Source organism: Triplophysa rosa, linkage group LG1, assembly GCF_024868665.1.
Source record: "Triplophysa rosa linkage group LG1, Trosa_1v2, whole genome shotgun sequence".
Lineage (NCBI taxonomy): Eukaryota > Metazoa > Chordata > Actinopteri > Cypriniformes > Nemacheilidae > Triplophysa > Triplophysa rosa.
In genome coordinates, this window is record NC_079890.1 from 22,291,469 (window position 1) to 22,304,167 (window position 12,699).

The 12,699-nt window shown below is 44.5% G+C and overlaps 2 protein-coding genes across 4 annotated transcripts in view; one reads left to right on the top strand and one right to left on the bottom strand.

The window, feature by feature from the left end:
- cep89 (centrosomal protein 89) overlaps positions 1–12,699 on the top strand; it is a 103,074-nt gene that overhangs the window by 49,747 nt on the left and 40,628 nt on the right. The window lies entirely within an intron of this gene.
- The window catches only part of zgc:165481 (uncharacterized protein LOC100073327 homolog), a 36,608-nt gene that overhangs the window by 1,700 nt on the left and 22,209 nt on the right, over positions 1–12,699 (bottom strand). The window lies entirely within an intron of this gene.

Consider the following 12,699-nt stretch of genomic DNA (forward strand, 5'->3'; position numbering starts at 1 on the left):
TCCACAAATGTATGAACATTAGAGATGGGAAATACATAAGTGTTTTTAGTCTCCAGTACATTTTCAAATATCAGTGTTTTACTTTGGAAAAATTTCAATACATTATAAAGCGTAGCCACACCTTCTATATCACACCTTCTACTCAGAGGCGGATTAAGACTTTGTGGTGCCCCTGGGCAACAGCCCTATTGGTGCCCCCCCCCCCCCGACCTACCTACTCACAATTGATCACGCAAGAATCCAATTTCTTATTAATTTAATTTAAGATTTTGTAAGAATTAAACATTCTTAGCAATTTGTACATTTTACAGAAATGAACTGTCAAAAATAACATGACATTTTTGTAGAGCATAAAAAAAGTATTTTACAAGTATCTATCAAGTATTTTAAACAACATCTGCAGTTAATGGGCACCTGCTGACTATAATCACATTGCTTGTACTGAAAAAAAAAACCACTAACAAAAACAATGAGAATGAGCAATCATATTACACAGAAATTCTCAAACAATTTACAATGGTCTTTTTCTGGATTTTGCCGAAGCAAACTGGCATATGATGTCTTCAAAATCTATGTCCATAACCAGTTCATATTTAATCGCAAGCAGGGAAATTGCAGAAAGCCGTTTCTGTGTCATTCTTGCCCTAAATTCATTTTTCACTCACTTTAGAGTAGAAAAAGACCTCTCTCCTTCACAGTTAGATACAGGCAAGGTTAAAAATAGCCTAAGTGCAACAAAAACATTAGGAAATGTTGACTTAAGTCCATTACAATCAATAATTTGGAGCAGCTCTGCATGTGAGGTCTTGTTTTTGCTAAAATGTCTGAACTGAATGAGTTCATCAGCCAAAGCTTTATCTAGGTCTTCTGGATAAGTGGAGGACAGTTTATCAGCCCTTATGCGCAATTCACTTTCTGTACAGTCCTTGTAAAAGAGAACACCAAAAAGATCATAGACCTCTTTGTATGCATCGATACGTTTGGACAGGCATGATGTGAGTCTGTCCAAAATTACATAATATGCCTCAACCTTAAATCTCTGACTTCCATCAGTAATTGTTACTTTGTCTTTATCAGAGGACTCATCTGCGAACCGCTTTCTCTTACGTTTGCGGCAAACGTCATATTTATAAGTATGAGTAACACTGAAAGCACGAGCAGATTCTTCTACCTCAGCAAACTGCTCTCGTAGTGTGCCAACATAAAAGTGTAGGGATTGCAATAGTTCAACAGCAGTTGCCAAGTCCATGTCGCTTTTTTGAAGATGAACACTTGTTGCCTTAAATCTGCTGAGCAAAATGTTCCACAATGTAGTCATAATCGCTGTTTCTAGTTTATTCAGTTTACCAACGAGTGCGGCTGCATCACGTCTAGTCTCTGCTTTCTCCTCGCAATCTTCAGCCATTTTTGAAGCTCTTCTCTAATTTCATTGTAATTTTCATAGAGCGCTTTGGTGGAGTCAGCCCTAGAGCTCCATCTTGTAGTACACAGAGGTTTAAAAGTCAAACTAATGTTAATATCACTGTTATGAAATATCCGATTCCAACGATAAGTGGATGCGCTACAAAAGCTATAAAGGGATTGTAAAAGATTGAAAAAGGATGTGACCTCATCACAGCAGTCATCTATGCTGTTCACACCAACGAGATTCAAAGAATGAGCGGCACAGGGGATGTAATGAATTAAAGGGTTTTGCATTTTCAGGTGTGCTTGAAGTCCGTTGTATTTACCGGACATATTACTCGCATTATCATAGCTTTGTCCACGGCAATTTGATAAGTCCAACCCCAAGTCTCGCACCATTTTTAGTACGCACTCTGCAAGGCTTGCACCTGTGTGGCTATGGAGGGGCTCAAATCCAAGGAATCTTTCGACTACTCTGCCCTCAACATTAACAAATCTAAAAATAAAAGTAAGCTGGTCAACATGAGAAAGATCAGGTGTCGAATCCACAATTACAGAAAAATATTTGGCCTGTTGGATTTCAGCTGCAATGATTTTCTTAGTTTTTTCGCCCATTAATGAGATAAACTCTTCACAGATTCGCAAGGACAAATAAGAGGGCTTACCTTTACCTTTTTGCCCATGCTTCTTTAAATGTTCTTGTAAAAAGGGGTCAAACTCAGCAATCAGTTCAAGCAAACCAAGATAATTCCCGTTGTGTGGCGATCCTAGTTTTTCGTCATGCCCTCGAAATGGAAGCCCCCTCTCTCCCAAAAACTTGACAACAGCTACTACACGCCTCAAGACCTCCTTCCAGTAGTTTTGTTCGGCCTTTATCTGCCAGCGAATCGAAGCATCGACTGTAGATAATTGCTTTGCTCTGTTTAATAAAGCAAGCATGTGGTGCCGGTGATCAACACTTTTTTCGTGTTCGGATATCCTCTCAGGATGTTTCCAGTCACAGAAGCCTTTAATGAATGCATGATTTTGCGTGGACAAAAGTTTACACCCATAGCAATAAACTAATCCAGTTGACGGGGAGTAAAGTAGCCATTCCCGAGGTGCAATTTCATTTTTTTGAAGACGACAATGTAATAATTCATTTGTGAGAGAACGCGTTCTTCCCCCTATTCCATAATCTCGCGCAGACGCTGGATATTTGGCAGCCCGGTTCTGATACACTGCAGGCCCGCGCTGTATAGCCTCTTCCTTCGCTAGCTCCGTGAGGTATCCCCATAAGGCCGGATCATCAGGAACAACGTAGCGATGCTCGGTTTCACCATCCTCCTCAACCTGGGTTGAACTTGAATCTATCCGTTGGTCGACTGTTTGCGGATGCTGAGGCTCATCAGGTGTACTGCTGGTTTGCTCAGCGGTGTCACTAACATTGCTTGATTGCTTAGCCGACTCCGAGCATACATTTGATTCATCGTTAGTGCTGAGAACTGGCTGCTCATTATTCTCGGCGGTGGTATCGGCACCCACGCGACTAAAGAAACTGCATATTTGAGGAATTTTTTGTAACGTGGCTAAATGTATTTTTTCTTTGTCTTTTTTTAATTTTCGTTTGGCACGGCCACTTAGCTGCTGCGGCTGCTGCCGCCGGTTCTCCAACATTTTCTCGTCATCTTTGCAGCTTTCGGCTGTCTGCCAATGATTTTCAATGTGTAACTTTTTTGCGTGCCATGTCTACGTAGCGCAGATGCGTGACTTACGTCTTAAAGAACAAGTGCTTACATAATTAAAAATATATATATTGCTGCAAGTTGGTGCCCCCTGAAGTCTCTGTGCCCCTGGGCAGTTGCCCAATTGCCCATATGGTTAATCCGCCTCTGCTTCTACTCCACTACATTTGATAAATACATTTAATACTAAAGTACATTCAAATTTACTCAAAAATCTTAAAAAAGGAAAGTGGACTTTCAATGTACTTAGACATTAAAGGAAAAATACAAAAACAGAAACCTCGGTTCCCTGAGATACGTGAACGAGTACTGCATAGCCGGACTCTATGGGGAAAACTCCTTTTTCTCCGATGACTGAAGCTTTACAATAACGCAGTGAATACTGCACGGCCATTGGTGCGTGCAAAGTAAAACTTTGAGCCAATGGCAGCGAAGCTGCACGGACCTATGGCGATGGCAGCCACCAAAATGGGCGGGGCTTATGGCTATATAAACAGACACATCGCCGTAGGGTCCTCAGGTTACTTCGACTGAAGCGATTGAACCATATGCAGCTTGTAAGCATGGCCAGGAACGCAGTACTTGTTCCCGTATCTCAGGGAACCGAGGTTACGTTAGTAACCGAGTACGTTCCCTATCGATACTTCACTCGTACTGTGTAGCAGGACGCTATTGGGAACCAGTATAATCCTGCCATGCTACAAGTGGAACGAAAAACACCATATAATCCCGAAGCCATGGCTCGAGGATGGGTATGAGGCAGGGAAATCCTGCGGAAGGTGGAAAAGCCAAACTAATAGGTGGCCTAATCCGGTTAATCGTCCCGGTAGTGTGCTAGGTGCCGGTGTGGTTGAGGGCAACCACGGCCCAGCAGTAGTCTTAAGCAGAAAGGACCCGGGCCTGTAAGGCCGGAACGTCCAGACTGTAGAATCTGGTAAATGTGGAAGGTGAAGCCCAGCAGGCCGCCGCACGAATATCCGCTATGGAGACTCCACTAGACCATGCCCAGGAAGAGGCGACACCTCTAGTAGAATGGGCCCTAACTCCCGTGGGGCATTGAATGCCCAAGGAAGAATATGCCAGCGCGATAGCCTCAACTATCGATTTAGATAGTCTACGCTTCGTGACCGGAGACCCTCTGGTGCGGTCGCCGAAGCAGACAAAAAGCTGTTCCGACTGCCTGAAGGGGGCGGAACGCTCAATGTAGATCTTAAGCGCTCTGACTGGACAGAGCAGATTCAGCTCCGGGTCCTGCTCGGAGGAGGGGAGCGCAGAAAGTGTCACTACCTGTGCTCTAAATGGAGTAGAGAGCACCTTAGGTACGTAACCATGTCTAGGTTTGAGGGCTACCTAGAGTCGTCAGGCCCAAATTCAAGACAGGAGGGACTCACAGAGAGCGCCTGTAGATCGCCCACACGTTTTACTGATGCTAATGCTAGCAGCAGAGCGGTTTTTAGCGTTAAGGGAGGGAGGTCCGCAGTCTGCAGAGGCTCGAAGGAAGGACCCTTCAGAGCTCTCAACACCGTGGGCAGATCCCATATGGGAACGGTGAGGGGGCGAGGAGGGCGTAGCCGCCTGGAACCCTTCAAGAAACGAATGACCAAGTCATTCTTTCCCACTCCTTGGCCCGCTATGGGGGGCATGAGAAGTTGCAATTGCTGCCACATAGACCTTGAGCATGGAAGGGGAGCGGCCCTTATCCAACAGCTCTTGCAGGAAGGACAGAATTAGTGATATGTCACAGGATTCTGGGTCTGCGCCGTGGGTTGTACACCAGGCGGAGAAGACAGACCACTTGAGGGTATAGAGTCGTCTTGTAGACGGAGCTCTAGCCTGTGATATCGTGTTCATGACATTCTCGGGGAGGACCGTAGGCTCCCGTCGAGAGGCCAAAGGTGCAGAGCCCACAGCTCTGGCTGGGGGTGCCAAATCGTGTAGGCTGGTTCTTCCAGAGTGGGGCTATGAACAGCACCTTGTGCGCCTGTTCTCTGATCCTCCTGATCGTCTGTGGTATGAGAGCGATTGTGGGAAGGCATAGAGGAGCCGGTTGGGCCAGTTGTGGGCCAAGGCGTCCCTGTTCTTCGAAAAATAGGTTGGGCAATGAGTGTTGTCTTTTGAGGCAAAAAGGTTGATTTCTGCCTTGCCGAAGACTTCCCAAATTTTCTGAACCGACTTGGGGTGGAGCGTCCATTCCTCTGAAGGGACGTTGCTTCGAGATAGCATATCTGCTCCCTGGATCAGTCTGCCCAGCACATGAGTTGCCCTTAGTGAGCACAGATTGCACTGAGCCCATTGCAAGAGGCAAAGTACCAGGAAAAAAGGAGTCTTGAGGAGAGGCCTCCCTGGTGATTTATGTAGGACACCACTGTCATGCTGTCCGATCGGACTAAGACGTGGCGGTCCAGTAAGACCGGCAGGAAGTGGTGAAGAGCCAGCCATACTGCCTGCATTTCTAGGCACAGAGCCCCCAAACCCGTGTTGGAGGCATCTGTTGTGACCACCTTTCACCTGCATGTGGTGCCCAGGGGCACACCCTGCTCCAACCAAAGAGGATCCCTCCATGGGGATAGAGCTGTTACACAGACCTGATCCACCCAGACGCGTAGGCGTCCGAGACGCCAAGCGTGCGGAACTCTCGGTTTCAGCCAGTACTGCAATGGACGCATCCGAAGAACGCCCAACTGCAGTACTTGAGACGCGGAGGCCATGAGACCCAGCATCTTCTGAAACGCCTTGAGGGGGCGTGACACTCCGGGTGTAAAAGAGGCCGCGAGCTGCTGGATGGCAAAGGCACGGTCTGGCGTGATTCTGGCCGTCAGACGTTTCGAATCGAAAACCGCCCCCAGGAACGAAATCCGTTGGCTGGGGGACAGAGCGCTTTTGGCAAGGTTGATCCTGAGCCCCAGGCATTCCAGGTGGCTGAGGAGGAGGGACCTGTGGGACCTTAGCTCTTCCTCTGACTGTGCTAGAACAAGCCAGTCGTTGAGGTAGTTCAGAATGCGGATTCCCGTCTGCCTGAGGGGGATAGAGCCGCGTCCATGCACTTCGTGAAAGTGCGAGGAGCTAGAGACAGTCCGAATGGAAGGACCATGTATTGATATGCAATCCCTTCGTAATCTCAAGAATCGTCTGTGATGGGGGGCTATCTGGATGTGAAAGTATGCGTCTTTCAGATCCAGGGAGAAGAACCAGTCCCCTGGGCATATTTGCGAGAGGATCTGTTTGAGTGTAATCATTCTGAAACGCTGTTTCATAAGGGCACGGTTCAGATGTCTGAGATTGAGGATGGGGCGGAGACCGCCATCCTTTTTGGGTACGAGGAAGTAGCGGCTGTAGAAGCCCAACTCGGTTTGATCTGGAGGAACCGGTTCTATGGCTCCTTTGTCCAGTAAGTTCCCCAACTCCGTGCGCAGAACGTGTGAATTCGCACTCTGCACTCGGGTGGTGATCACCCCGTGGAACCGCAGGGGTCTGCGAGCGAACTGGAGTGAATATTCTCGAGATATTATCACCATTACCCAATCCGATACCCCGGGGATGGCCCGCCAGGCCTCGGCCCGTCTGGCCAGGGGTTGAATGCATTGGGGAGGTATGCCGCCTTTCGGGGACTTGACTCCCGTGGAGAGTGGAAGAGGAAGGTCTCTCTTTTTCAAACAATGTTTGTGTTTTATATACTGTAAGTGCCCGCTATAACAGCAGTGGGTTGTGTGGGCATTAGAACAGACCCGGTATTCACATTGTGGAACAAAAACACATTTTCGCCGGCACCTGGAACAGAACGGGGTGTTTGGGCGCACAAAAGAGCCTTCTTTGAAGGAGGTCCAGCTGCAGCGAGACAGGATCCCTTCCTCTTCCTTTCATCGGTCTCAGGATGGTGCCTGAGGCGCAGGGTCCAGCGTGAGCTTTGGCCAGGGTCCCTGACGCTGAGGGTGGGGGAAACTTCTCCCGGAGCAAGAGCGTTGACGCGTCTCAGCTCCTGTTGCCTTCTGAGCAGCGGGGGCGTGGCCTTCACCGGCTGCTGAGTCGACGCTGGTTTGGGGCGAGCCGATGCAGGTCTGGATCTGGGTCTCTTGGGCAGGAAATGCTTCATGGCCTGCGAAGATTTCTGCGCTATCCGCCTATCGCCTGGGCCGTTGCCTTGGTAGTGCGTAGGGCGAGATCCGTCGCGCTCTGCAGTTCTTTGAAGGGCATGATATCGGTACTGGACTCGTCCATGCCCTGGAGGAGTTTGGCCTGGTACACTTGAAGCACTACCATGGAATGCAATGCTGAAGCCGCTTGGCCGGCGGACGAGAATGCGAGGGCCAAGGTGGTTTTGCACGGCTTAAAGGGATGAGCCGCTTTCGCCATCCAACCGATGGCCGAGGGCAGACACAGATGTGCGGCCACCAACTCATCCATGGGAGGCAGCTTCTCATATCCTTTTTCCTCTGCGCCATCAACCGAGGTGAGAGCGGAGGAAGAAGAGGGTGATACCATGCCACCGGCGGACGCTGGTCAGCCTGGGAAAAACGAACTGGCGAAATATCTCTCTGTGGAGAAGGCGAGGCATGCCGAGGGGACGTGAGCTCGCATTTCCCCAAGCGCTTAGTTGCTCTACCCCGCTGCTTCGTCTCCGTAGAGTGAAGCAGGAGGGATCGAGAAGCGGATTTGCTCTCTGAAAAGATAGCTATCCGCGAGTGCAGAGAGGAGAGACTCATGCTCTCGCAATGAGGGCATTCCATCTCTCTGAGTGACTCCGGCGAGTGATTCCTCAGAAATTTGCTCAGGAAATTTGCTTTTTAGATCTTTGCCGGATGGCGGCAGGGTAAAGGAATCAGCACTGCTGAAAAGCCAGCGAAATCGCTGAGCAGAGAGGTCCAGTCCGCTGCAATGCTTTTCCGACGGCGAAGCTATCAGTCCGAGTAGCGAGGTAGAAGTCGTCGCTGAAGGAGAAGAGATCTGAGGACCCTACGGTGATGTGTCTGTTTATATAGCCATAAGCCCCGCCCATTTTGGCGAGCGCCATCGCCATAGGTCCGTGCAGCTTCGCTGCCATTGGCTCAAAGTTTTACTTTGCACGCACCAATGGGCGTGCAGTATTCACTGCGTTATTGTAAAGCTTCAGTCATCGGAGAAAAAGGAGTTTTCCCCATAGCGTCCTGCTATGCAGTACGAGTGAAGTATCGATAGGGAACAATTATTTATTGAATGTAGTGGAGTAGTTTTTTGTCCAAAAAGTACAGATATTTGAAATGTTCTTTAGTAGAGTTAAATAACTCAAGTACTTCCCATGTCTGAACATACACGAATAGAGCCCCTGCTTTTAAACAAACAAAAACCAATATTATTCCATCTTCATTTGTTCTTTTTTATCTCTTTCCGAACATTAGGGTTCCTTAAAAAATACAACTTTCTGAACAAAAAAAAACCTGAGTAAATTGTGTTTTTGTCAAAGACTTCTTTCAGATCGGATTTAAAACAAGAACCAAAACAAACCTATCTAACCAGTCTTGTCTCTCTTTGTACAAAAACAGTACAAAAGCAAAATACAGCATTTTCCTTATTGTAGGTTTGTTTACTAGAAGACTAAACAAATTTGATCTGTAAATGTTGTACTCTTTCAGAAGATGTGTAATAGCATACCCTACTGTATAGTAGTGAAAACATGGAAATAGGGCTGCACAGTTAATCGAAAAACTAAACAGGATTATAAATACGAGTGAAACAATTACATAATCGCCAAGTCTCAATTACATCTGTCCATTTGTGCTCATTTCTGTGCATTTCGTCAGTGTGTTTTGGGCACCGAATACAGCGGCGAATCAGATAATTAATACGTTAACGTGTCCTTTAGCTATTTGTTTTGGATTTTTTACTGACAAAATAATGATTTCCATAATTGTTTGTAATAATGATTTCCATATTTATTTGTTATTTACATTATGGAGTGGTTTCCAGGACAGGGCTTGAGCCTAGTCCCAGATTAATTTAAATGTTAGAGGTGTCTTGATCGAAAACAACTTGCACTGACATATCTTGAAATATATTAGTGCGATTGTTTCATCTCAAGATGCAGACCAGTAATGTTTTTTTAAGTATGTTTTTTAAATTGACTTAAATATCCTAATTTAACGAAGGCCTAGTCCTGATTTAAACTGATCCTTTCTGGGAAACTGCCCCTATATTATTAAGTTTTGGGTGTTTATAGAAAGATTATGGCATGCAGCTGCGTCACAGAAATTTTTCACAGAAACATTTCAAATCTTCAAAGTAAAATCTACTAATCAACAGTAATAATCGCAATTACAATATCAAGGTGAATAATCGACAATTACAACATGAAGGTGAATAATCGACAATTACAATATCAAGGTGAATAATCGACAATTATGATTTTTGTCATGGAAAGCTCTAAAAACTCATGAACTCTTGTCATAAATGACAGAAAATCTTGTCAATGACAGGGAAAGAGTTAAACTAAAAGGAGCTGTGATTAAGATTCAATGACATGATGACAGCAGTAAGCAAATCTGTGAGTTTTAACACTCTGCTTTCTCTCAGTAGGTGACTTCATACAGGAGGTGTTTCCTACAGAGCATTATGTTAGTTATTTCTTTATTGTCATTGCATATTACAATACAATCAAATTCTGTTGGAGCAATTCAATATGCAGCACATTTAAAATAATTTAATAAATATAAGAATAAGTAAATAAAATAAAATAAAAAGAACACAGTTAAAATTAATTATTGCACGCAGTCCAATTACATAAAATGCATAAAGTGCAGTTGTGCATGTTATGCCATCATGCATTAGTTCATTGTTAGTGTCGCTTTAATATACTAGCACCAGTGCTATTAAGACTTCATACGAGCCTCTTACTGTGCCACATGTCTCTCTCGCAGTCTTCAACTCCCCAGGTGCTTTGTTAATTGCCGTTTGCAAAATTAATTATGGAGAGAAACGTGAAATCAACATAGTGATTCCGCTTCATTGGATTGGGAAGCCCACTGGTTTTGTCTCCCTGATGTCACCAGGCTTTTGTTATACTGGAGGAAGGGACACAGTTGTTGGAGGAATGAAATAGCGGCCGTTTGGGCAAAGAGCATGCTGCTCCAGCATACAGACCTTTCTCCATTATTAATGATGACAATGCCTGTGCACAATTGTATTTCAAAGAGGAATTTGTTTTGTTTTGCTGGATGAAGAAATATAGCCAGCCAAGGCTGTCAATAATGACAGGATTGCTGGATGTTTGATCAGGCTGTATTAACAGAACCTTTTAAGATCACAGATTAACACAAAGTCAGTGTTTTTAGTCCATGTTATGTTATGGCAGCCTTTTGTCAGGTGAAAAAACAATTCAAATGGATTGAACTGTTTTTGTTAAAAGTGACCTTTTGCAAGATGTTAAGAACACAAAATGAGCATCGATTGCTGTGATCATGGAAATGTAGTTCTTTCCTTCCTTCAATTTCTCTTGGCAGTAATCACATAAGCAGTTTTAACTTGCTTTTTCAGAAGACTGTTGTGCTCAGAGTTCTCTTTGTACTGAAAGGTCATTTTATTTTACATTTCAAATCCAAATGTAATCCAAATGTAAGAAGCTCATTTGTAACACAAATAGACAAAACCAATTTTGTCACTGTAATTGCATCCCACAGAAAGCTTTAGACCTAGTGAATGCTATGCACTTTAAATTACAAATGTTACGTCAACCAGTTTATATTGACGTGTACTCTGCAGAGCAGTATTTTTGGAAAAATCTGTTAATAGTTAGTCTGAGATGAGTTAGCATGAAATGTGTTTCTAACACAACTCACAAATATATAATATACAGAGCTTGTTTGTACTCAGAAATCAAACATCTAAATGCAGACAGGCTAACCATTCTTGAATGCAAAGAAGCAGATTCCTTTAAAAAAAATGATCTGAATATTTGTAAATGCTCACAGCTGTACTGAAAAATGAGTCTATCATGAACTAAAATTGTCTGCAGAGATCCATCTTTTTTCAGTGTGTGATGTGATAAATCCCCCCTCACTCCAACGGCAGAATCATACAAATTTCTAATTTGCTCTTTAAGTGCTCCAATTTCATGTTTGCTATCCATTCATTTTTCTTACACCAACAGTGGCATTAACATAGTTAACAGGAACGTAATTCTAAACACTCCAGGCTAGAGAGTTAGCAAATAAATAAAATGGTCTTTTGTTATTGCAGAGTCCCACTGGATATTATGCAATACTGTCTCACAGGAATTCGTGACATTGTGTATACTGACACGAATTTCCCCCTTTTTTCGTGTCAGTCAGCACGACTTTTTTTCGTGTCACCGAGCACAACATTTTTTTGTCACCTAGCACTATTTTTTTTCATGTCACTTAGCACGACTTTCAATCTAATGTATTTTAATATGCGATATCTTTCATATGTATAAATATATATCAACGCAATCTGATGGGAATTCATTCCTATTTTACAAGGTTGCTCATTCGTGTGAATTCCTATTTCCTACGATATCATTGTTATGTTTTGTTATGATTTCACTTTTACCCTGTGACGTTAGGTTTAGGGGCGGGGTTTGGGGAGCCATTTATCATTGTTTTGCCAACTCGTGAAACTAGCGTTTTTAGCTAAATTAGCCTTTGTGGCTGTGATTTTAGGGTTTGGGGTCAAGTAAGGTGTGGGTTAGCCACATCCTAAAATAGGTACGACTTCTTTTGATATCAGGTTATAATATATAAATTAGGGCTGTCAAAATTAACGCGTTAATAACACGTTAACGCAAATTCCTTTTAACGGCACTAATTTTATTAACGTGCGATTAACTCAGCGCGCATTTTCTGTTTGAACCTTGGCCTTGCCCGTAGTTTGAGAAAGTAAACGATGCAGCAGCAAACAGAAATGGAGAAATAAATAGGTCTTCTGAACGTAAAATTCATATATAAAACGATGTCTGATGGTTCTGTCGACAAGACTAAAGCGATCTGCATTTATTGTCGATGTGAATTAAGCTATCACCGCAGCACGTCGAGTTTAAAATATCACTTGAAGCGAACCATACAACTGACGCAGAGAACTCTCCTCCTCGCGGCAGACCACACTAGATTGTTTTCAGCAGAGACGGATGGACAACTTCACAAGCAACAGACTCACCACATCGATAGCTAAATGGGTGGCTACAGCATGTAGGCCAGTTAATGTAGTGGAGGACGAGGGTCTACTTGAAATTATTCGCATCGCATCTAACGATTACACATATGAACTACCTTCGAGAGCCACTGTTACAAGCAAGATTCACGACTCTTACGAAGAGGAGAAAGCGAAAGTCGAGGAGGCGATAAGACAGACAAACACGGTTGCGCTCACCAGAGATTACTGGACTTCCCTCAGTAACCATAGCTACCTGGGGGTCACGGCTCATTATTTTGACACACACTGGAAACTACGGTCGCACGCTTTGACCGTCATGAAGACAGACGAGAGGCACTATGCTGACGTTTGCGCTGAGCACTTTCTGCAGGTAGCCAGACAGTGGAATATTGAATTCAAAATTAGCCCACTGACCACCGATAGTGCACGCAAC